This window comes from Rhinolophus hipposideros, assembly GCF_964194185.1.
Source record: "Rhinolophus hipposideros genome assembly, chromosome: 5".
Classification (NCBI taxonomy): Eukaryota; Metazoa; Chordata; class Mammalia; order Chiroptera; family Rhinolophidae; genus Rhinolophus; species Rhinolophus hipposideros.
The window spans coordinates 87,318,617-87,345,081 of NC_138051.1; the positions used below are offsets into that span (position 1 = coordinate 87,318,617).

The 26,465-nt window shown below is 42.5% G+C and overlaps 1 protein-coding gene across 2 annotated transcripts in view; it reads left to right on the forward strand.

Moving 5' to 3' along the window:
* Window positions 1–639: 639 nt before the first annotated feature.
* FLRT2 (fibronectin leucine rich transmembrane protein 2) overlaps window positions 640–26,465 on the forward strand; it is a 103,571-nt gene continuing 77,745 nt past the window's right edge. The window contains exon 1 of one of the 2 annotated variants that reach the window (XM_081050513.1): window positions 640–3,812. The gene's annotated coding sequence lies outside the window, so the exon portion shown is untranslated. Of the gene's footprint in view, window positions 3,813–6,384; window positions 7,160–26,465 lie in introns of those variants that run through there. The other variant, XM_081050512.1, reaches the window with a different exon arrangement.

Here is a 26,465-nt window from a genome sequence, read left to right on the forward strand (position 1 = left end):
CATGTAGATAGCTATTATCACTTTAAAGGAGAATGAAATGAACACTATACTGTCAGAAAACCAAGAAAGAGAAAGAGGGATAAGAAGTCATGGATGTCATCTTTTCATAGGGAACTTGGAATTCTAAACTGACCATATATGACAATGAGGATTGAAAAAGAAGGGGGCATTTCAGAAAAAAAATCAACATGATTTGGGAATTACTGTGTTTGGGGATTGTAAAACATGCGGTAGTTAAAGATGATTCAAAATACATAGCCAAGAAGAGATTGTTGAATACTTTCCTAAGGATATAGCATCGTACAGGAGGAATTTCCTGGGAGATTATTCCTGGGTGAATTTGATATCTGGGGTGAGGTGGGGTGATGTTTACAAATTGCACTAACTGCTTATTTGGCTCATTTAAAAATTCTAAATTCATGAGGGTGGGCAGGGCTTAGTGATTTACCTCCAAAGAATAGATTATGTAAAAGGACAAATAACTCTACAGTGGAGAAACCCTGCACACAATACCTAGAGAGTGATGAGATCATGCTGACATCCTGTACTGCCTGACATAATGTGATGAGAACACACTACACCTCCACGGTATTACTTCCCCAAACCCATCATTAGAATTCAATCACGAGAAAACATCAGAAAAACCAAAACTGAGAGACAAAATACCTGACCATTACTCCTCAAAACTCTCAGGATCAAAAAAGCAAGGAAAGTCTGAGGACCTGTCACAAAGCCCAGGAGATGTACTGACTGAAAGCAATGCAGTTTCCTAGATGAGATCCTGAAACAGAAACCAGGACACTGGTGTAAAATAACTGATAAAGTATGAATAAAGTCTGCAGTTCAGTTAATGGCAATGTGGCAGTGTTGGTTTCTTCCTTTTGATAAGTGTTCGAAGACGATAACTTCAGGGGAAACTGTTCAGATTGATGTAATTTTCCTCTGTTTTGAAGGCTGGGACGGTGTGATGCAAAGATAATATCGTTAGCAAACAACCACTCAGATTTCTAAAGCACTGTTCACATACACTGACTCATTATGTGACAACAATATGAGGCTGGTCAGACAGGTATCTTTATGCTCATTTTATAAATGGGTAGACAGTGGCTTGAAACGGAACTTATCCAAGATCAAAATTTTCAGGGCTTTGGGCTTAAACCAAGATCTTGTGATTCAGAATCCTGTGTTATTTTTCCTTTCACCAAGTGTGACAAAGACAGGCCAATGTATATTGTGCATGTACAGATGGGGGAGAGTACAAGAAACATGGAGAGAGGGTGTTAAAGGATTTGAAAGGGAAGTCAAATTTCAATTGAAGTGAAAACACCATTGAGGATTGAAGGCCTAAGCATAACTAATGAGCTGACTTTCTGTTTTTCGAAGCTCACAGATTTGTTTTTTTGTCTCTATACTTCCCTACCCTTATGGATAAGTGTTAATTTCTCAATGAAAATAACCTTAGTATCACAGTTTTGTGAGTCTGAAAAGTTATCATACTCTGGAGCCCTGGAACCACGTTTGCTATTCCTTTGCTTCCTCTGGCCCCATCATCACGTATTTCTAAAGCTGACTCATACATCATGTGGATAAGAAATTTGTTACAGAGATTATGTTCCTACATTTGGTGTGATATTGTTCCATACTCCATCTCCCTCATCCAGATTACAGTAATCGCACCAACATTCTCACAGAGGGAGCACATCCACATGATACTGTTTTCTTATAATTTGGAAACAGCACTAATAAAATACAAATTCTGTACATCTGCAACCACCCCCTCTTCCTTTTTCAGTCTTATTCGTTTTTCCAGGAGCATAAATCATAAAGTTTAACCTGTACAGGGTTCTGTTTTGCCTTTCATCAAAAATGTATTCTTCAAGATAAAATAAGATACTGTTATCTTAGATCGAGGTATGAAAGGTATCATGTGGATACTTATGTAACTGACTCACACAGGATGATGAATGTTTAAAAGCAGGTAGATGAGTATTTGTCCTCACATGTGGTCTTTCGCGTTGATTCTGCGGCCTGACAAGCTATCCCTATGCTTTGCTGCCCCCTTGGCACACTCGAAGGATTTACAACGGAATTCTGCACCCGGCGGCTGGAAACAGCTTTCCCACCCACCGCCTCTGCGGGCTGGCCTGGCTGGGGAGGCGATTGCAATGGCTATTGCAGATTCTCACTGACTGGGGTACGTTGCAGAGAGAAATCAGGACATCTTTCTGGTGGAGAAACACATTTTCTCTTTGTAAAATAACCCAGTTTCCGCAAGATCCACGTGTTGCCCTCTGAATGATTATTAAAGACTCGGTATTTTTCTTTCGAGAAAGAACGGGTCGGTTGAAGGTGTCTGAGTTGGCGCTCTGAGCGACGCTCTGGCTCGTTTGGGTGTGACGGTGACAGCAGACGCATTCTGCTGTCAGTTTTCTCTTTTCTAAGCTTACACCCGCGTCCACGAAAAGACCCGTCTCCAACTCCAGTTAACTTCTTGGGAGTCCAGAGCACTTAAACGAAGTTGCTACAAAATGCAAAGCATCTGGGTGACCGAGGCGGACGCTCCTGGATTCTCTGATTTTTCCCTTTAACCGCTCCCAAAGGAGCCGGGGAAATAATGCCAATCAAAATCTAGGCGCAAAATCTAAAGCTGGGCTGCTGCTTCCAAGGTTGAAACTCATATTTTCTGCATCGTCATTCTTGTTTGTAGTTCTCCTGTTTATACCGTTCTAAGGCTCCGTGCCCCCCTCCTTCCCCACCTTTCCATCTCTCTATTCACATCTCCGACTCCCTCAAACCCGACCCCTCTCCATTTACCCGTGTTTTAGTCTTATTTGAATACGTGGCCATTTGGCTTATGCGGGCACTGGAAGCACGGGTGGGAGACAGTTTTCCTTGCTATTTCATTTAACTTTGGCGTGCGTAGGTGGGTTCCTTACACAATTCGTCTCGCACACGCAAAACAGTTCAAAGCTCGAGTTAGAACAAGCAGAGAGTTCCACATATTCAAAGAGCCGCTAGGAAAGGAAATGATACGGGGGGCAGGAAGGGGGGGGGAGAAATAAAGGAATAAAACCCAACTTCCCTGGCAACTTCAAATCTGGTAACCGGAGGCAAAAAATAGATTCCGAGGGCTGGGTCTGGTCCGGATGAAATGCTAGGGCTCCTTCCCATGTCGGAGTCTGGCGCTGGAAGCCTGCCACTGGCGTCTTGCCACGCGAGTGCCCCCAGATAGCAACACACCCACTGGAAACGCACGTGAACAAAGCTCTTGCCCCGGGAGCCGCCGCCTGCGGTTTCCTAGTGGATTCCAGCTTCTCCAGGGAGTGTAGGGCGCATACAGGGTTAAATTAATTCCCTCCCCTGTAGGAGGGAGATGAGGGGGTGGGGGAAAGTAGCTTCCAGTCTCAAGCAGGGTACCTTGTAGTTAGTTGTACGTTCGAAACCTGTCGCCGTCACTCGCAATTTTGGCATCTTCCATTGTCACCACAGAGGAACCAGCTCTGGGAGATAACACCAGTCGCCGCAATCTCGGCGCGGAGGCGTTGAGCAGCTACCGCGCAGGGTGCGTCTCTGGCCCTCGGTCTTGGTAGTCAAGCGGCGGCGACGCGGCTGCTCCAGGGCTGCCGCGTGTCCACACAGCTCCGGGACCAAGTTGGCAGTTCTCAACGATGGGCAGGAGGGACCTCGGCGGCGACCCCTAAAACAATACCATGCCCCGGGATCCCCGCTGCTGTCGCGCCAGCTTCTTCCCTTTCCACCTCCCGGACCCTGTCGGATTTGGATGAGCCCATTGCAAGGAGACGCGCCGCCAGGTAAAGGGACAGTGGGGCCAGGTGGAGTTTCCGCTAGCTGCCGGGGCTGCCACTACGCGAGCACCACGCGGTTTCTTTCTTTCTTTCTTTTTTTTTTGGGGGGTGGGGGGGTTGTTAATCAGCAGGGGGGATCATCGGGTGGGTGGGATGTTTTAGTCTTTACCTTTCATCCAGAGAGAAAATAGGCTGCTTAACTCTCCCCCGACTTTAGGGAGGTCTATTTGCAGGTCGAATACACACTTCCTCTAAGGAGTTTTGTAACTGAGCCCTGAGTCAAAACGCAAATTTGCTAGCCTGCTGGGAGCATCATTTTAAATTAAGTTTCTAGAGCCACTAAACTTGCCGGAATCCAGCCTCTCAAATCCCAAGAATGAATATGAATGTCCCTACGTCCCCACCCCGAGCCCGCTCCATCTGCTGTTAATATCACCAGCGTTATTATCAAGAGCCAGCGTCTCAAGCCACCAGCACGCCCCCTGCCCGCAATCCGGGATCCCTTAGTGGCTCAGAAGATGCGGGGGTCGCTAATTCGTTTTCCTTCGAGTTAGGGAGGGGATGACTTTCTCCCAAACCGAGGCTTTCTCCAGCCCGTCTGGCCATCAGTGGCCTGGCCCTGAGCTAGGAGCAGCGCGTCCTCTCCGCGCGCCCGCGGCGGCGGGGAGGACGCGGGCAGCCTACCAAGCTGAACACCGATTGAGTTCCCTGCGCCGCCTGCCTGGGACGCGGGGAGGGGTGGTTAACACCTCCAGGCGCTGAGTGCAGGGGGGCAAAGTGACAGTGAGGAGGGCGGGAGCAGAGCCTCGCTAGCTGCCAATTCGTCCCCGCGCGGGCTCGGAGCCGGCTGTAAAGATCCCTCCAACCGCGCTCACCGGTTCTAGCTAGTTCCCTCGGGTTCAGCGCCGGCGCGGTCACTTCCCCTTTGTAACCCCGGGACAAGACCAAGGTTGAAGTCTGGGCACTAACCAGGGAAAGGAAGTATGGGGAAAGGGGGTAACTGGGGCGGGCTGGACCCACACTTGATGCCCGGGAAACTCCCGGAGCGCGTGGTGCTCTCGCCGGCGGCAGCTGCTGGTGGAGGCGGAAGCCACCGCTGCTGTGGTCGCTGGTGTTTTTTTTTTTTTTTTTTGCTCCTGGAACCTCTTAGGAAGATGGCACTCACTGTCCTAGTCCAATTAACTCCCCCAGCCATGTGCCTCGCCCTCTGGATATTAGTCACACACTGATTTTGGGGAGAAGCTGGCTGTGTATATGTCAGTCAAAGCATTTTCCGAGCCATCTTTGCCTTCTGCGTTATTTGCCCGGGTCGTGTCTGCGTGTGTGCCAGCGTGCCTCTCCGGTGTGCGTCTGGGTGAATCTGTGCGTGGCTTGTGCCTGGGAGGCAAATCGGGCGTTTCTCCAAGTCGTTTTAACACGATTTAAGCCTTCAAGTGCGAGAAGGCGGTAGACCCAACAGGGATGCGAAGGAAATGAAAACAATTGGGAAAGTGGTGCCAAGTGACTCAGGCTTTGAACTGAGGACCGAGAAATCATGCCTAGCCGGCTGGTTGTGGCCACGGCCCCTGCCCAACTCTTCTGCTGCGTTATCCGAATCCTTCGGGAGTTTGTCCTGTGCTAGTTTCAAGCTCGTGGGTACTTTTGGCCTGGTCCCACCAACGGCGCGTCTCTGCACAGCCCAGCACTTGGCGCGAGCTCGCTCTCCCTCTTCTGTTCAGATTCGGCCTCTGTACAGACTAGTTAGAACATGACAGCAACTTACTGGAGGCAGGAGCTGCGGCAATGAAATTAGAGGAGAAAACGAGACACCACCCCCCACCCCCCAAAGAGACGTGCACTTGGTTTTCTTACATTACTTTTTCACTTTTGCAAAGAGATTGGGAATTGGAAATATTGCCTGTATTTAAATCAGGCTTCTTTAGCTGTCAAGCCTGTTTCCTAAATCTGTGAGGCTGAATTTGGTTGTCCGTTGTAATATTTGGGGAAAGTGAACAACGCTCTTTCCAGCGTGAAGGGAGAAAAAAACGGGGTGTTTAAAATAATCATATTAAATTTGGGATTATATTCCCAAATAGAGTATTTAAGAAGGCCCGGGATCGGGGAACTAATGATGGGGTGGGGGGCAAACCACCAAAGTTACTTGCATTTGAAATAACGCCATCTTGGTTGAGAGACTTGTAATATTTTTACCCTCTATTCTCACGCTTCGATCATTTCTTAGTATGTAAGTAATAGATATTGGAAGTACAACACCAAGTAGGAAGGGGGTAAATCGGCTTTCAGTGTTCAGATGGTGGCATTATCCCTAAGAGTTGGGGGTGGGTGAGATGGTGCAGGGTAAAGAGAGAAGAGGCGGCACGCACAGTCTCGAAGTCATCCGCGGTGTTAGCCCCGCGCTTGGCAACTCTATTCAGGGAGGACAGGGTTAAGAGCCGAGTCTGACTTGGCCTCTTGGAAAGCTTTGGGTTGCGGCCGCGCCTCCCAAGCATTCTTTAAACCAGAAATGTGGGAGGGACTCCGAGAGGGAGGGAGTAAGCGAGGGAGGGAGAGAAAGAGGGCTAGAGGTGGGGAGCGCGCCAGAGCGCGAGGAACTGGGGGAGAGGAGGAGCGCGGGAGCCGCGGAGGCGATCCCGCGAATTCATTACTGTAAACATCTCCTGGGGGTGTCAGGAGGGTGGGGGTGGGGGCCGCGGCGCCTACATTAGCCGGGCTGCGTCGGATCCAGGCAGCAGTGAGGTCTGAGCAGCCTCCCGACCCACGCGAAGCCGGTGCAGCACTCAGGCGAGCCCCGCGCAGCGCCCCGCGCAGGGCTCTGCGAGGTGGGCACCCGGGCGTCGGAGGCGCGCTCGCCCGGCTCTCCAGACGCCCCCCGGGGTCCTCTGTCTCCGAGGAGTCCCGGTGCCGTGGGGCCTCTTTCCGCTGCCTTCCTCGCTCGCCCGCCTTTCGGGACTCGTTGGCGTGGCCGAGGCGGAGAGGGGGAAGCAGAGGAGGAGGGGAGGGGCCGCGGCGGCCGGAGCCGAGAGAAAGTGGCATGCTCGAGTCCTGGAGGCGGAGGTGGCGGAGGACGGGGGAAGACGATGCCGCGACTCCGTAGGGGAGAAAAGCGAGAGCGAGAGAGGCGAGCGGGGCGCCCGGGCACCGGCCGGCTACGGGGAGGCGCACGCCGCGCTGAGCCTTCGGCCTCCGCACCCTCGCGCCCAGACGCAGCGGGCGAAAGGGCCGGGCTCCGGCAGCAGCCACCGTCGCCGCCCCCGCCACCTGGAGGACCAAGCAAAAGTTTGGATTTGCGGGAGGACGTGGCGCTGACCGGGATTACTACCAAGGTTGGAAGGAGACCTCGAGAACCTTCGCAGGTAACTGGCACCCCCCACCTTCTCCTTCTAGCCCCCCCCGCTGGGCTTCTGCTCCCTCCCAGCGCCTTTCCTGACTCCCTCCAGTTCTGGCTGAAAGTGAGAGAGAAGCGAAGTTCAAGATCCCGGGGACAGGCACCTAGCTCCGAGAGATCCACAGTAACGTTAGAGGGGCCCGTGGCGCTTCTCTGAGAACCGGGGGCAGCTGTGCAAGGAAGCGAATCTCTCCTGGGAATGGATGAGAACCCTCGGCCCCAGCTGGGGCCCCCTCTTGTAGCTCGTTGGAAATTTAGCATGTGGAGTCGGTGGCTTTTAGCATTCTTCAATCCAGGGGAATAATGCATGGATTTCACTCACTCCCACCCTCATCCTCTTACCCTTATTTAACATCTTTTAAAAATTATGTGAACCCACTCGCATTCGCCCACCGCGTTCGGCTGGCGCAGGAAAGCAAATGGGGGCGGGGTAGATGTGGCGTAAAAATTTCAAAGTAGGGGGGAAATTATCCTTCCCGGATTTGACATCCCTGGGGCTCTCCCTCCCTCCTTCCATTCACCTTATGTTGTTATAAAATAGGAACTTTAGAAGTCACATTTTGATTGAAGGGTGAGATGAAACGCACTAACCATTGGTAACGTGAATTTGCAATGCTTGTGCGTGTGTGTGTGTGCGCGCGCGCTCGTGTGTGGGGTGTTGGTGTTGCAGAGAGGCCGGTTTTTCCTCGGTGGCCTGATGCACGGTAGTGCGGGGGTGGCGAGTGGTCGCAGGTGTTCACTGAGGTGGGGGCAGCGGAGAGAAGAAGCTCTGGGCTCCGTAATAGCAGCGTTACTAAGGCTAAGTAAAGAAAATAAAATAGCTCCTGTCTTTCACCCCGAGAGCGAAAAGATTCTAGCCCCAACTCCCCAACGTGCCCTCTCGCACAGTCCAGTTTTTGGGTTTCCTAGCCGCTCAATGTTTGCTGCTATCATCTTTATTATGATCATTATATATTCACCTGGAAACTCGTAGTGACTTCTTGTAAATGGAAATCAGTCTACAAGAGCTTTTGATTCATTTTAGTGGAGGGGATCTCTTGTAAAGCTTACGGTAAGCTAATCAGGTGCAAGGCACAACTCCGTGTAAAGGCTTGCGCAGGAGTGCAAGGTGCTGATTAGATTTCTTTGCGTTCTGCATTTGCTGCACAAAGCCTCTCCTAAGTGGGAACTATTGCTCCCCACTCAGCTGGGAGGCTCATTTATCTGTCACCCAGTGTTTCAGGGAGCTTTGGGGCATGTCCACTTACTCTCAGGCTTATTGCTAAATTTATTATGTCTAACTTTTCTCTTGGCCAAAAAGCTAATATGAAGGCTAGCTTCCATATCGGGAAGATATTGTCTGTAGATGTAAGTGGCATGACCTTCTTAAATCTACAGTGAAAGGATTCTCCAAACATTTTGAGGTAAATAGAATGCAGTTTAGTATTTGTTCAGGGACATATTTGGTGGTTGCAGTATTAATGTATAATTTTAGGTCAGTATCTAAAGTGTTAGAACTAGACTTTTTTTTTTTTAATGGCTAAGCAACATGCGCCAGATCCATAAGATCGACAGGCCACCATATTAGAAGACAATAAATCGTTGGGTAATACACGTACCATGAAAAGTTGCTTATTTCTTTACAACGTTATTGCTCCCCCAAATACAACCTGTCTTCCTCCCCTCCTCAAAGGCCCTGAACAGGATAGGGTTAAACCATTTAGGATTTTTAAGAATCACAGTGCACACAGTTCAACACCATACTGTCAGGTTGAGTTGCAAATATCTGTGACTGGAGGAGGGTGGCAAGATGGAATTCCAAACACGATTCCCTGTCTCTGCCAGTAGGTACAAGAAATTGTAAAAAGAATTGGGCTAGCTGTACTATAGCAGAAACTATTACAAAGCTAGCATGTAGCATGGAAGGAATGCTGCTTTCTTTTTGTTTTGTTTTTTGTTTTTAATGCCCATGTCTTAACATGTAAGTAGTTTCATTGTGGGTTTAGAAATTCCAGGGGATGCTTTTCACAGAAGAAAGTAGATTCCCAAGTGACTCCCTGCTGGGCACCTTGGGGTCCCCAAGACTGTCATGATTTTTCCTGTACGCTAGATTTCAGATGATGTGATCTTACCCGAGTTTGATTTTGACAGGCTGGATCTAATTTGAACCTCCTCTGATGCCTGTTACATTTATGTTCTGGCCTGTCGGAGAGTTTGACTTAGGTTTTAGACATAGCTCCCAAAAGCAACCTTATATCTTCCCAGTTTGGGGCTGTGGTTTCAAGAAAGGCTCAAATATGTACAAGTCCAGAGTCTTAATCTGTAGAGACCCAGCATGGGCATCGGATCTAGTTTGACTCTTCAGCTTTGCGTTCTACAAGGAAGAATTGCTGCTTCTACTGAAGTTAAAAAACAGCAAAGGTGACTGACAGGGTGGCTCTTGGTTTTGGAAGATTCCAAAAGGTCAAGGTGATGTCATTTTATTTCTATTCAGGTCAGACCTTCCAGGATAATCATCTTTTGGTGTCTTTAATTTCAATTCAAGTTCATTTTTCACTAGATTACTTTAATAACTTTGTGGTTACTGCCACAGTGATTTGAATTCAGTCCATTAGTGACCTCTGTCTGCAAGAAGTGAATACTCATTGTTTTCCTTTCTTCTCATCAGAGTCTACAGATTATGTGGGGTGCGGGGAAGCCAACAGCTCTGTAGTTCTTTCTGGATATTTAGATTTTTGAGCTTGATTTTTCTATTTCAGCGTTCAGTATGGGGAATGATATTTAACAACAGTAATAAAAATGTTACAGGCTAATAGGCTGCTAAATGGTTCTTCCGTAGAGCACTGACAATACAATCCACATCAATAAAACCTGTGCTCTCCTCTGCCAATAAAAGGATTGTACAGTCAGGTAGACTAATGTTTTGAGACTCACAGTGCTGCTGGATGTTAGTGAAATTTTATTGCCCCTCAGGGAAACTTGATTCAAGCTCAGAACATATATGTGGTAACTGGACTTCATAGCAGCAGTGTGTGTATATCTTTAAATTCAGCTGTGCTTCTGTGACTTACTGTACGGATGAAAGGCAAAGTGGGGTATGAGAAAGGTGTCTATAAACAGATAGTCTTTTAAGGAGACCTAAAATCTGATTCCTAATCCAGCTTTGTCTTCTCAGGGTTTTCACATCAGAATTTCAATTTGAGTTGATTATTCGAAATGGTAATTGAAAACAAAGTTTACTGAATTTTTTAGGTGGGTGGATACCCATTATCAGACATTTTCCAGATGGTTTTTGATGTTAGTGGTATTTGGAGATACGGAATTTTTAGGAGGTTTTCTTTCTTTTCCCTTATGTAGGTTTTGTGCAAGACATTTTTGAAGACCAATTATTATTATTATTTTATAATTATTACAATTAAATAACCATTCTAGTACCCAAGCCAACTTTCTTATTTTTCTCCACCTTCCAAATTGCTTTGCTCTTTTTTTTTTTTTTTAATTCTATTTTTCTTCTAAAAACTAGATGTTGGGGATAGGAGTAAGCCTATCAGTACTTCTTTACTCTTTTCAGCAATGGGACCTCCCAATAATGTATCTGTTTATAGTAAAACACACAGTCACATATAATATCAAGAACCATTTTAAGACAGAGATTCTTTTCAAGGTTTTAAAATATGTTTCCTTTTAAAGAGCTATGACACAAATATTGTAATAAAAATATCCTGTGTTCCTATGAATACAGAGGCTTATTTCAGTCACATGGAACAGTAAAACACTGTAGTAGCAAAATAATCAGTGGTATTTTCAGTACATGGTCAAAATCTGTTAGAACCTTCATGGTTTTTCTTTTTCCCCCCTTGGCGAATTTCACATCTACTGGCCTTTTTGGTTTTCTTTGATTTCTTCTGCTGTGGCTCTTTGAAGTGATTCAAAATTAAACAGTAGCTACTTCTTTAGGGAAATTCATCATGCTATGTTCAGGATTCCAGAAGAGTTAATGATGCAGAAAAAGTCCTGTAAAACATCTTTCTAAAAGAAGTCCTTTTCTTGCAGGCTTCCCACTTACTGGCCTCCTGTACCATTTGCAGTGAATTGGAACTTCGTTATTTATTTATTTTTCAAATACCACCTCTAACTTAATTTAACGTGGGATGTGTTTCTACAGAAGCATGCAGCACCATGTGTCCTGAGTCGCCTGAACAAAGCAGTGTCGTTTTTACGGATCTATAATAAGGGAAGGTCAAAGAAAATATCCTCATATAATTTGGGAAGTCAAAAGGCCACATTCATGATTCTCAAACACTGGTCGGTTATTCTGCTGATAATAAGGGCACACGTTTTCTGGAAGTTTAGTGGTTAAAGACCTCAGCCATTTTTTGAAGCATTCACAAAATAAATCTCTGGTGCTCCTACCTATTAGGTGCTCATTAGAACTGAGCTGTTTTTTCTCACTTTCTTACAAGGTTGCTTTTAAGAAAATGTGCAACTTGGCAAAAGGTCCTCTGTTCCCTTCAGGTCACAGGTCATATGTTATATGCGTATTTCAGTTCTCTTTATTAGAGCTTTCAAGGCACAGATAAAATACTCTTCCAGCTGGACCTTTTAAGAACCTGAGGGCTTTTGGATTTAAACCTACCGAAAAATATCAGGTACCCAAGTTCATATATGCCATTAGACCTCAGAACACTGAAACCTACTTCAACAGGGAATAAAAGAACAGTGGCTTCTAAGATCGGTTCACAAATTTATTGTCCATTGAAGTCAACAGAGGTCATGTGGCTGAATGGAAAACATTAGAGTCTTATCAGTCCTGAAATAGGTCCACATGTTGGTGTCACTCTTAGCCCCAGCTGCCTATGGGCATCACATTTATGAAATCCAGTGTCAAAATAGCCTCTGTGACGGTTTCCTCTCCCACTTTGCTCCAGAACTGGGACTCAAATATTTTAAAGAAGGACTAATGCAGGAGATAGTAGTGTTCTTCGTAGATATTAAAGAGGAGGTGAAGTTTAGGAGAGGATATTGGTTAAGCATTTGCCCTAGAGATTCCAGGAAATTCTGTTTAGGTCCTGAGGAATGAAATTGATTTTAAGGTACATTCACACCTACCTAGCATTTATGTACGTCTCCTCTATTATATTTTCTGATTCTCACACACAGAATTTCATTTATTCCTCACAATTGCCTCTGTAAGTCGGTATGAGAAAGCCTTGCTCTCCTAGCCTCTCATTGGGTAACTGGAGCCAGAAAGAATTTGAGGGCTGCCTAAGGCTGCACAGAGTTCTCATTGACACTATCTGACTTTGTACAAAATGATGGCCGTTACATTTTATTACATAGATGTTGAATTCTCCAGATACAATTTAGAAGTTTCCTTCTTTATGAACCCACCCAAAATGATCAGAGTTGGATTTTTTTTTTACTAAAACAGTAAAAGAAAAAATAGCAATCATATAAATATTTAGATTAAAAAAGTAGAATTTCACTCTCTCTAATATTATATTATTTACAAGTTTGCCTGTTCTGGATGAGGATAATTTTATGATATAGGCATTGTGATTGGGAACTTTACTGTAGCAGGGATTAAGTAATGGGGAGGTTGTTTTAGAGGAAAGAAAAGATGGATGTTTATAAAGAAAACCTGCCTTCTCATGTCAGCACACTCCTTTCTACATTTATGACCTTGGACAAATTGCTCAATCTCCTGGAGACTTAATTTTCTCTCTGCAGAGTTCAACAGGGTTGTTGTGGGGTCAGATAAGATTAATGTGTGTGAAAATACCCTGATAACAATAAAGTTTTATATTCCCATACAGAGACATTATTCGAATTGATGACATTTATCACTTCATGATTGTCATGCTCTAGAGTAGTTCTAGGGTTTATATAAATAAAATGACAACCAGAGTGCTCTGCTCTGCAGGAGCTTTTTTGGGTACTGTGGGATATCACCCAACCAGTCAATTGTCTGGTGGCCCTCTTCTTCACTTCTTCCATTCATGTAATGGTGCATTGTTTCTTTTTGTGAGTTTGCTCTATTTTAATACAAATATTCTTTTCAAAGGATCAAGTGTAATTGGGCTGAGTTGGGTGTGAGCGCCAAACTTTCCTTTCCTGAAAGCTTGGCTTGATGTTGGAAACCGAACTTGTCACAGATGGACTCCATTGAGGATCTTTGGGGAAGAAACCATCAATGTTCCATGAAGTAAGGTTGTTTCCCCCTTTCACTGGGTTTTTACGTTAGCCAAACAAGTTACCTTTTACAAAAACACAGTCGTTAATAAGATATATGATGATTTATAAAACATTTGTTTTGCAAAGTAAGGCAGGCTAGTGCAAAGGACTGCTTTTTTAGTAGTTTGGCAAATGTCCTGAGCTCATTATCCATAAATGGAAAGACCTGATTTATTCTGACACTGACATAATCTCTGAAGTTCAGCCTTGTTTTGACTTTGTTAGTGTCACAAAACATTGTGGGACAGTTCTTTACAACTTATGTCTCCATATTTTGTTCAGTTATTATTTTTATAATTGCCATATCTGAGACAATTAATTTTAAATGTTCCAAGTTGATTTTATTTTCCCAATTTGTATACATGTGGGTGCTTGTAAAGTTTAATTTCTAATAGTTTTAAGGTTACTTAATGGAAGCCTGCAGAAAACACTCCTGTGAAATGTGTGTGGTTAGATCACAATTCTTGGTCAGAAGGAATATGTCTATCGGTGGTTTGAATGTATGACAGTCTGTAGCTCGCAACGTTCTTTTCAGTTTCTGATTTACTATTTGTCAGAGGTCTGACAGTTGCTTTTTTCTTTTTTTTAAGTTGATTAGTATTTGAGTAGTATCTGGCCATAGAACTGTGTTTTAGACATGACAAGTTACTTTCACAGAATCTGGTGCTGAATGACATAATAATAATATTTGAAGAAGGAAAATGTTTACTACTCCTCTGAAGAGTTTTGTTAATACAATGAGAAAAATCTGTAGGTATATGTGTGGGGAGTTTGCATGCATCTTTCAAATGCACAAACAAATCTAAGTCTTTGATACTATGGGGAGGGGGTGCAGTTATACTTTTAAGCTAGATGGTGCCAATTTAATCCATATGTCACTAATATGGTAGAATGAGATAATCTTTATTTTTAATTGGAGGTATACTTTTCCAAGAAAGCCCTAGGGAAACTCTTAAGTAAACAAATGCACAAAAGGCAGGGAGGGAACATATTTTTGTGTGAATGTCTTACTACTCAAGAAGGATATAGTTATTCTTGTTCAGGCAGAAGGTATTCACCACATGATGAATAAAGCTTTTTCATTCATTCAGTTAATGAGTTTTAACACTCACTATGTACCAGGCAAAGAATAAGACTGGAGCGGCAAACATCGATGAGGCCGGATCCTTCCACAGAGGCTATCTGGGTTGGTGAGGAGAGAGGGAAACGCAAAACCTAATTGCATTACAGTTTTATACATGATTGAAAACAGTGCCGTCGACCCCAATAAGTGCCCCAGAATACACTGTATTAATGAAAAGAGCCTTATGTTTCTGGAAAGGGAGAGTCTTGGGTTCTAATGCTAGCTCTGCTACTTATTAGGTTTGTACACTTGGACAACATTTTCAGTATCGTTTAGTGTCTTTGTCTCCTCAAGTATAAAATGGGAGGAAATACTTTCCACGCACAGAGCTGTTCTTCTGAGGTTTGAGATAATTATGTAAAATGTCTACCTGTCTGGCACACAGTAGAAGCTTAATAAATGCTGACTGCAGATCATTCTGTCTCCAACATGATAATGATTCCATAATGTTACTCTCTCCCTCTACAAGTATTTTTGCCATTTCTCTGGAATCCCAAAGAAAGCTTTTGACTCCTTGAACCTGTTCACTAACAGGATGCAGCCTCTCCTGCAAAACAAAATTTCATTATTTATGCGTGTAATGGAGCATGAAAGGACAGCAGAGGAAATAAGCACTCCACGCAGTGGCAGAATGAGCTCATAGCTGGTGGTGCACAGTGTAGGCTGATAGTGACAGAGGGGGCAGAGAGGGGAGGGAGGGCAGAAATGAGAACTTGTCTAAGTTTGGGGAATCAGAAAGTGGTGTCAGCTGGGTCCTGCTTAATGGTAGGTTTCCTAACAATTGACAGCATAGCCTTTGGCATTGAAGCCCTGCCTCTCCATACACACCCACACACCTCCATGCATCTTTCCACAGGTGACTTGCAGCTTGTACCAAGTTCTGGTCTGGGCTATGATACTGGTCTCAGTGAGCTGTTCTTATGTCTTTGTCAGTGTTCAGAGATTTTTTTCAGGGTGAATTTTCAACACTTTCTTCACACAGTTCATCGCATACATGACTCTTGGCAGATTCATGAAGATATTTTAATGTAGAAAATTAACATGTAAATTATTGTTAGGGTTATATAAGCCTTCTTCTGTACTTAGAGAATGGTTATACCTTGCTTGTTTAATGATAGATGTTAGAATCAAAATAATGCTCTTGGGTTATCAGTTCAGTATGAAAATATTTCTTTTAGAAAGTAATTTTCAATTAATTTAAGTACAGGAGCTTCTGACTGCTTCAACGACAGATACTTCTTCTGAACAAATACAGTGCTCAGAGGCACTGGTCAAAATATGTAATATTGGGGTAATTTTTCAATTATCATTATAATTGCATGAATACATAGTCTGACATTTGCATTTTACTTAACAATTGAGATTTGTTTTTTGGTTTTTTTTGATACTATGAATCTGTAAATTTATTGATGTAGGAGAGTTATGTTTAACAAGATTTCAGGCATGCCCCAGACCTCCAAGTTTGGAAGCACAGAAGCTTCTGTTAAGATCACGTAATAAATAATGTTAATAAATAATGTCATGTAGATACATTCAATGAATCAAATTGGAGAAGAGAGAAGCAGGCACTAGGGTATATTTTGTAGACTGTTAACATCTTAGTAAGTATCTTTTGAACCAACATTTCATCCACTATAAAACAATAAGACCTTGTTTACAGCTTTAGCACATGTAAGAGAGATTAAAATTCTTTGGGAAGTGGTTTAAAAAATTGTTTTTACCCAAATAGGTAAGCACACGTCCAGTAGTGCTGACAGCAATGGAATTTAAAACCTAATTCTAATAATCTCTGAGTCTTAAAGGAATGCAAGGCAAACATCCGTTCAAGTCACAAGCTTGGAACTGAGGATTGACAAAGGTCCTTACCTTGCACGAGGCACCATGCTAAGTTTCCTGCTTTACATTTGGGCTATTCTTTCAAAGAAGAACTTGTCTCTGCTCACCAAGAAATCTGATGGGTTGGCCTAGAGTTATCCTTTTCCAAACTTGACTTATCCATCTGAATTAACTAGAGAAGGTGGTTAAATATGCAGGTTCCTAGGCTCTAGGCCTGGAGATTCTGATTTATTAAGTCTATGATGAAGCCTTTGAATGTACATGCTCAAAAGCTGCCAGGTTTGGAAATTACTGACTTAGAGAATTTTTAGAAATTTTTCCGACCCAGAGACTCAGTGGTTTTATAATCGTTTCTCTGGTTTATAGTCATTTGTGAGTTTCTGAGAGTATCTTTTCTATGCATTTTGCCACATGGGAAATATTGCTCAATTTAACCCTACTTTTCTAGGAAAGAACCTTCAATGGGGCCAAACATCAGGGCTGGCTTCGCTCTTGGTAGCCACAGTCTTCTCTGTGATCTTTCTAATATCCATCGGTATGTCCTAAACCGCTGGACTGGATTGTTGTTGGTGTCCCCAGAGGTAATTCCCTTAAAAAGATAAATAGCATCATATCACCTCTGTCACCTACTGCTTAGATTCCTTGTTCCTCTGGATAAAGCTCACACTTGTTATCATGACATGTGACATGTGACGATCTGGACCTCAAACCTTCACACAGGCCTCATTCTTAAGCATGTACCCTCTGCAACCATGTTCCAAAGATGGGAAGGCGTGTTCCTCTTCACACTTGGCCTTTCCCATGCTGATACTCTTTGCATACCCTTGGAATATTACCTGCTTACTCTCTTTTTGGCAGACTCTTTTCCTTTAAGACCAACATGCAGTTCACCTTTCTCCAAGTCAATCATTCCTTAGTCTGGGCTTCTACAGCATTTTTTCTGTACCTTTATTAGTTCCCTCTTCATGTTGTATTATAACTGGACTGTTCCCTTGTCTGTTTACCCCAGTAGATTCTTAAGAACCTTGGCTCATTTGTTCCATCTCCCCAGTGCTAACATCAGAGCCCAATGCATCAGGTTCTGTACAGATTAATAGAATGAATAAATGCATACTCATGCTGGCCCATCCGGAAGACAAGGAGATTCATAATCTGGTGAAAGAGAGTGGTTCCTCAGAAGTGCTTTTTCATTCCCATCTGGGGAAAACAATACAACCACCACCTTCCTACCTTACTCTAAGCAGGTTTGTCAGGCAAATGCCTGCTGTTAACCCAACCCCGATCAGCATCAAGCTCTCCAAAGCACACGTGAGGCAATTCAGATGCCACACTGGAAGATCTGTTTAAAGAAGAAATAATTTCACTTGATGATATCTCTTTCTTGGCATCAAGTAAAACCATCAGTGAAGTAGATGTTCACACAGATGTGGTTTTCATGGCATGAGAAATTTAACTCATTACATTAACTTTGTGTATCTTTCTTGGCATAATTAAAGAGAGTAAAGCAAAGAACTTGTGAAAGATTCATGCATTTGCTCTCGTTTTCATTTTTCTGCTCTTTGTTTTTATTTTGTTTATTTTATCCTAGGCACATTATTTCCAGATGGTGACATCTGAGGAGCCAGGGCCCTTCAGAGAGGAGAAAAGAAGACTAGAAATCATAACTCCTTAATCACTCTGTCTCCATAAAGCAGGACCCACCTTAGTCTTCATGGTTTGCACACTGAATGCAGCAAAGAGCATTGAAAGGTCACAGTAATTCTAAACTGCTAGGGGTTGACGTGATCATGATGGTGACAGAAGTTGGACTTTATATCCTTCTTGTTGACCAAGAAACAACTCTAACGACACCTGGGTACTTGCATGGTGGATTATCGATTAATGGACAGAGATGACTGCATGCATGTGGAGTGTGTGTGTGTGTGTACCTATAATACACTCCAGTCCCTCCTCCTCATTTTTCAGCAAAATTTTCAGTGGCTACAAGGAGTAGATGATGGTGGAGCATATTTTGATATGTCCCTACCTTAACCCTTAGTCCCTTCTGGGATGTCTATACCTTGGCAACACTTTCCATGCCAATGGGAAACATCTGAGATGTTCCTCAGATGTTACTATGCTTTAATGCTGGGGTCTTATAACACCACCCTGAAAGATTTTATAATGTCAATTTATAATTTATGAGACTTTTTAGAAACAGTATATCTCCTGATCCTTGAATCACACTGAATATTAGTAAGGCCACATGCTCATCCAGGGATCCCCCTGGATGTTATAATGATACAACAGTAATTAACAACAATAATAATAATTGCATTGATCATAGAGTTTGTTTAAAGTTTTGCTTATGCAGTTCATGTATATTACCACATTTAAATCTTCACAAATACCCTGCTAAGTTGGTTCTGTTTAGTAATATAGCTCATAACCCTGTTATACACACGGGAGAGAATTGCTTCAGGTTGCTTATCTTATTTTGTAGCAGTCATTAATTACCTTTAGAGGGCAGGTGAGCTTTGGGTAATTTTCAAACTCAACTGTAAATTTTTCCATGCCCTGAAAAAATCTAATTCAGGGTGATTGCTCACTGAAAGAGCGAAGTCTGTGGATAAGTGCCTAATGATTAAGGAGTGCATTTGTTGTACAGTGCACTTGCCATTTTCTGCCTTTACCCCTTTACCAGCACTACTAATAAATAGTTAAAAGGATGAATTTGAGATTCACCTATTTTTCCCTGTGGAGGTGATAATGGACAATGGAATGCCCAGAGGTCAGATAATAACATAAAGCGAATGGCCTCTGAGAAAGCCTGGAAATAATGGAGAATCGACTATGTTATAAATAGGTCAGATTCTCTTCTCTTTTAAATCTATGTAATTGCTCAAGCGGTAGACTTTATTGGGTGAAAAAAAAATGACCCAGAGATGGGTTGGGAAAGGCTGTTCCACATTGATAATTTGAAAATAAGGGCAGTATGTGCTTGCAGGTTTTTACCATGTACAGTTTGATTTTTGACCACAGCTCCCTTTCCCCACTTTCTGCTGATTCACTCATCTCGGCATGTGTCAAGGTTGTGTTTTATAAATTCAGAGATTATAATTAAGACCCTTCAATGATTTGTCCTTTCTAGTTCCATGTAAATATTGATACTGTCTACATTAAGTGATTCATTCCTTAATTTCTTCATTTCCCCTTAGGCAGCTAGACTATGGCTAGTGTTATTTCTACGTTCTATTGTCATCATAGGCCCATTATCTGTCATGAGACAACTGTGGATGGGGTGGCATAAGATTATTGCTGATTTTTAGGTCAGTCTAGATGGGCTCATTGATGTGGTTGCTGATGAAAGCAGGCTCTGTCCAGGTGTGGTAGCAGTTTGGTGAATGGCTCAATAGCCAACCAAATCCATGACCACATGAAAACACCAGCTCTGTTTGGCCCTTTTGGTGAATTCTGTGGTGTTTCTGCTTATGACAGTGGGAGTCTAGCTGAGTTAGATGGAATCAGAAACATTTGCTCTCTGCATTTTGCAACTGAGAAGTGATCAGGCCATGTGAAAGAAACCTAAACATGCCACTGTCACTTTTTTTTATTTTTATTGGGGAATATTGGGGAACAGTGTTTTTCTCCAGGGCCCATCAGCTCCAAGTCGTTGTCCTTCAATCTAGTTGTGGAGGGCGCAGCTCAGCAACAAGTCCAGTCGCCGTTTTCAATCTTTAGTTGCATGGGGCACAGCCCACAATCCCATGTGGGAATTTAACCGGCAACCTTGTTGTTGAGAGCTCGAGCTCTAACCAACAGCCATCCGGCCACCCTTCTGGAAGCTCAGGGGCAGCTCGTTGTCTTCAATCTAGTTGTGGAGAGTGCAGCTCACTGGCCCATGTGGGAATTGAACTGGAACCCTGTTGTTCAGAGCTCACACTCTAACCAACTGAGCCGTCCGGCTGCACACATCCGTGTCACACTATTGGAAGTGGCTGCCTGGTTTGTCTGGACCACATGCATCTGTAAATGATCAGCCTGTTACTCAGTGTCCCTCTTCCCTCTCCACCCTGAGTGCTGAATTCGCTTGGATTTTCTGCTGTGCTTTGGTATGGGTATGTTTTAGAATGAATTAATCATTCTCAGTAAATCCCATTCCACTCATGAGTAATTCATATTCTTTATTAAACAAGATAGGCTGTCTAGAACCACTGTTTTGAGTCATCTTTGATTACATCCTTTCATTCATTTTCAACTATTCTGTCACTAGCTTTATGCATCTTTAAAAAATTCTGTCCTTGTCCTTTCACATTGGGTCTTTTTATGTCCATGGTAGTTAAGCTCAGGTGTGTCTTTCCACCCCTGACCTTCACACTGTGCTTAAGTTACTCTTCCTCTTACTCTCCATTATTTACAAGATCAAGTCTCAACATCTTAGCTGGACACTCAAGGCCATTCCTTCTGTATCTTTCCCTAATCTTCCAGCCCAAAAGTCAGTCTTTTCTTAGGAACTAAATTTAGGGTGTTTCTTTACTTTGATCTTTATTGTGGTCTCATTACCAAATGCTTTATCTCCATTATCTGTGAGCTCATTTAGGGCAAAGGCCATGCTTAATAAATGTTTGAGGAGATAGACTGGACCCCAGCCTGCCTACCTCCGTGAAACTCACAAACTGCAGGCGTCTATGTCTCCTTTCTATAGTCCACTTCCCATCAGATTTTAAATATTGAGCAAATTAATATCAAAGTTTGCACAACTAAACTCTTACGACTTTGAGTTCTAAAGTTATAGAAGCTTCCTTTGTTCCTGTCAAAGCAGGGCGCCCTTGCTTTGAAAACAGGAAGGTAGAACATTCCAACAGCATCATGAGCCCTGTGTTTATGTTTGTAAAACCTGTAGTCTTTCCAGACCTCTAGGCAAGAGCAAATAGAAATAATCAGAGGCATTAGAACTTGATTATGTGGAATTGGATTCTTATAGCGGAGGCTTGATAGCCAAAATTTGTGGCTTTGTAGTTTACACTGAAAAAAATACTTGCAATATTGCAAAACCATAGACTCTGGCTTGCTGGAATCTTTGAAGACATCTGGATATTTTGAAAAATACAGTAATCCCATGCTTTTTGTTACTGTGCATTATCTCCATAATGGTATTCCTTTTAAAAAGAAGCTGCATGAAGATTTAGGCTGAGGGGATTGGGAAGGCCATGAAGTGTGGATTCAGACATACTGGATTTGTTCTGCTTCAACCAGCTAGGGTACCTTAAGCATGTTTCTTAGTCTCTGTGTCTACTTCCTCAATTTTTACATAGAGGAAAAATAATGTGTATCTCATAGGGTCGCTGTGATGAATAGATTAGGTAATGCCTGCCACACATCAAGTACTAATGAGCATTAACTCCCTTCTCTTTTCCCCTCCAATGTGAAATAATATGAATGCTGTGGCTTATAAATGGCTGTTTTCTTTTTCCTTCCTGGATAAGGCAGTTCTGTAATACTTTGTCACTTCTGTAATACTTTGTCACTTTCCCCAAAGGGGCTGTCTGTGGGGCCACAGTACCTTTGCCTGGTTAGTCTATAATAGCATTTATTTTTGGGGTCCAGAAGAGGATAGGATACATTAGAAATAGGCATCACTGGTGTCAGGACACTCACTGTTGAAGAACTCTTAAAATCACTTTACTTTCTGGGAAAAAAGGAAATCTTTCCAGCAGTCTCATTGCCTCAAAAACAGTGGGTATCATGGATTATTAGAAAAGAATTACCCAAAGAAAGTGCTCTTAAAAACAACTGCCTGCAGAGGAGTCTGGCTTATCAACAGGCACAAAAGAATTTTTTCTACTAAATTTCAGGTTGTCACTCTAAACATGAAAATTGCAACGCTCATAATATATTCTATGGGGAAAATGCTGTGAGTGTTTCCACTCGGTGAAATTCTCAAGTGAGAGCTTCTAAGAATGAACATTTACTCTTAGAGAACCCTAGGGAATGTCTATTAGGAAACAGGTGAACAACAAGCAAAAGCCATTACAAAGAGGGAAGCAAAAAAAAGGCAAATCAAGTAAATAATTTCATTGCAGACCACAGTGTGGAAAATATGATGTGATCTGAGACACATTTCATTTAGCATGAATGGCCAATGCAATTATAATTGGCTAATGAATATTTTTTTCTTTTTCTGCATAATGTTAGTGTCATCTATAATGATGAAATTGTTTTGCACAACAAAACCCCCCAGTCATGCATAATTATATTTATAGTCTTTTTCTGGTGAAAAGTCTGTGTTCTTTTAGTCTTTATCTAGATTTTGGTTTAAAGGCTTAGCTATCCTCTGAAAGAAACCACGATGTTACAAGACAAAGAAGGATTGAGAATACAACCTGCTTTTTTTTTTTTTTTTACCTTTAACAAACAGATATTAGAGCTTTCCCTTGCTTATGTTTTCTTACGTATGGAAATGTTGATCTCCTTGTATAAAATGCTTTGGGAATCTGGAAAAGGTTTCATGGGAAAATTGTAGCATTGCCTTCATTAGCGATTTTTGAAAGAATGAGAATAATGATCTTGATGGTTTAGCTTAAATCTGGTCTTTATGACAGCTGTGCAAACAAATTGGCTTGTCATTGCCACTGCCTGTTCCATGATTCTATATTTCTAAATAATTAATGGAATTGCTATGGAAATATATAGTAAATAGATTCCTGAAAAAAAATGACTATTTAGATAATTCTTGGTCCTTAAGTGATGGAGAGCTTTATAAATAATGAAATCTAGAGGTAGAGCCCTAATTTAATTTAACTGGTAATTGGGTTTGATTCTGACACCACCTTTATACTGAACTCTTAACAGGAAAGGTGAAAGGATTTAAACTTCAAGTTTCGTTTCGTTGTTGCTGATGGAGGAGTGGTAGTTGGTATCTGTGAAATGTGGTGAACAGGACCACTAGGTCATAACTGAAATGATGTAAGCAATGACATTGGAAAAATTAGGAAATGGCCGTGGGGGAGAAGATTAAGAAAGCCATAGGCATGCCATGAGTAGAATAATCTTCTAGAATCTCCTTTTTTTGTGTGTACAGTAGCTCTTTGCCTTCTCCAATGGATATTTATTGGGAGTTCACAGAAAAAGTGAAATGTTTCCTTTTTTTATGTCACTCTATGATTTAACTCTGTAACACACATGAGAGCAGCAGAGGCTCCAGTGTCACTTCCACTTGTCCTGTTTGACAGGAAGGGGATAGGAGGGTCAGCACCTTGTGGTCATGTGCACATCCACACATGATTCCAGGTAAACGGAATCTCAAGAACAGTGTGGTTGTTCAATGTTGGAATGATATTAGGTGAGACTGAGTTTGAATTCCAGCCCTGCTGTTATTACGTGACTGTGAAATTTTTGGCAAATTATACATTTTATCAGCCTCTCTTGTCAAACGAATACATTAATATCTTACAGAGTTCTTACGAAGATTAAGTGAAATAAGTTATGGAAAGTATTATGCATAGTACGATCTTAGTATATTGTTGTTGGTTTATTTCCACTGAATACTAAATTCTTTAATAAATGAATGGATGAATGCATGCATGCATGCATGGATACATGGAATGGATGAATATGCATAGTGGTTCTGTCCTCAAATGCCTAAAACATTCATTTTATTTAAGATTTCAGTCGACCCTAATGGAATAACTGAAGACCTAATTTAATTGTTGACGGAGAGAAATTATGATATGACTTGTAAAACTTGAAGATTGGTACCGTTTTTCATAATCTTTTCCAATTTTGTAACTCGCATTTCTCTTATTTCTTAAAGCTTGTATTTTGGGGTATCATTTTATAGTCTTATCTCCTGTAGTAGGTAAGACATGTGTAATTATTTCTATCCTATAGATTCTCAGAGAGGAAAGTGAAATGCTGAAGGTCCCGTTCCTTTCTGTTTTGTGGAACTATCTACCAAATAGTCATCTTATTAACAACCAATGCCCTGAATTGGATTGGACAAGCAGTGTGGGATGCTCAAAAGCTCAACAGACTGGTGGACAGAAGGTCTGAGGTCTCGTTTTTGAGCTGTCTCTAAAAAAATCTTTGATTTTTATCAAATTACTCAACCTACTTGAGCCTCAGTTTCTCCATCTGTGCAAGACTGGGAGGTTCCAGTAACTAATTATCAGAGTCTAGGGAGCTAGTATTAGTGGTTAGGAGCTTGGCTCTGGATTTTGTCTGCTTGGGCTTGAGCTGCCTTCCCAGCTCTGGCATCTTGGCAAGGTACTTTATCTATGTAAACCTCACTTTTCTCACCTGTGAAGTGGGGATAGCAAAATCAAAATCTCCTTAAGGAGAGGCCAGGAGGATTAAATGAGGTAATACTTGCGAAGCACTTAACCTGGTGCGGTTAAGTGCTCAGTAAATATTAACAAGTCTTCCCGCATGGCTTATTCAAAACTAGGTGAAGTAAGTATCAATGATGTTTTCAGAAAGCAATAGACATTAATGTATGTCTGTATTACTGACCCAACAGCCTAAGTCATGCCCTTCAAAGCTACCAAGGGCAGATGATCACAGAGGAACATCCCACAAACCTCCTCAGAGAAGAGACATGGGTCCCTCTAGGAGCTCAGAAAATGTTTCATGATGATAATATTGATGATTTTGTCATCGATAGCTTGCCGTTTCCCGGTACAGAGAGGTAAAACACAGAGACCTTTTGGTTTATGGCAGGACTTGGAAAGCTAATTGTGAAACCTTGGATAAAAGGGAGCAATTCCAGAAATGCTTCGAAGAAGCTTAAATTGCTGTGACTAATAAGTCTTGTCGCTCATATATCTGATGCTCCTGGCACTGCATTGTTTCTAAAAAATTTACCAGCCTAACCTCCAGGATCTAGTTTTAGAAGACTACAGGGTAATGGTGTTATTTGATGCAGTGCTCAGTATAGGATTCCCATGTTAAATTTTAACTGGGATTTTTGCAAATTAAAGACATGCAATAACCACAGATACAGTGAAGAAAGCATGGAATACTTAGAGAGCAGCCACCTTCCACCTGTTGGCTCTTTTCTTTTGATTCGGGTAAGATTGTACAGGTATCTGCAGGAGTTGTTGCTAGGAAATGGGCACGTATTCTCCTTTGCAGCTTTCAGACAGAGCAAAAGGATGCAGTGGATAATGCAGCAATAAAGGTTAGTGGTCAAGAAACATGAAATCAGGACAGATGTGATGATAAAATTTTCTTGAAAGGCAAAAAGAGTATTTAGTAGTGGCCACCTTTTAAATACCTCGCCCCCAATAATACACATTCATATTCTCTCTCTCTCTCTCTCTCTCTCTCTCTCTCTCTCTCTCTCTCTCTCTCTCTCTCTCTCTCTCCCCCCCCCCCAGCCTCCCGCCCCTCCCGGGGGGCTATGCTACTGGGATCATCTAAGGGTCACTTCTCCTCATTGAACCTCTTGGGACTATGGCCATCTGATTCATACTTTCACCTTAGATTCCAGGACTAATCAGGTATACAGTAGGGATTCAACAAATACTGGTGGAAAGAAGTAGTGAGAGAGGGAGCAGGAGAGATGGAAAGATTGAGGGAAAAGAAAAAAGGGAAGAAGATTTCAGTTTACATCCAATAGGTGACGGTAAATAGTTTTGTTGGTGGTGATGGTGGTGATTCTGCATTGTAAGTTTGGAAGAGGGCTGAGCCTCTTTGTCCTAATGGAAGAAATTGCATAACAGATGAGTTTTAAAGTGTGTTGAACTCAGCTCTGCGTATGTAATTGACACAATTGTCCAGATTTCTACAAAAACAGAATAGACTAAATTTTATATTCATTAGCTGATAGGATAGGGCAGATGCTTTTCAAAGGTGGTTTTGGGGGTTTAAATTGGAAATACATTCTCATCAGGAATAGAAAGTCAAGCCTCCCTTCTCTTTTCATTCTCATATAGAAAAAAAGAGGGAAAACATTTCACTTTATTCTTTTCAAAGAGCTCAGCTTATTAAAGGGCTTCATTATGCTCTGCAGGACTCCACAAAGATTTAAGTAAAAATGATTCATAATAGGGCCAGCTATCAAGTATTTATTGAAGTCCCAAATAGCAGAAAGTTCTAAGTGCTAGTATAGTGGTCTTCCTAA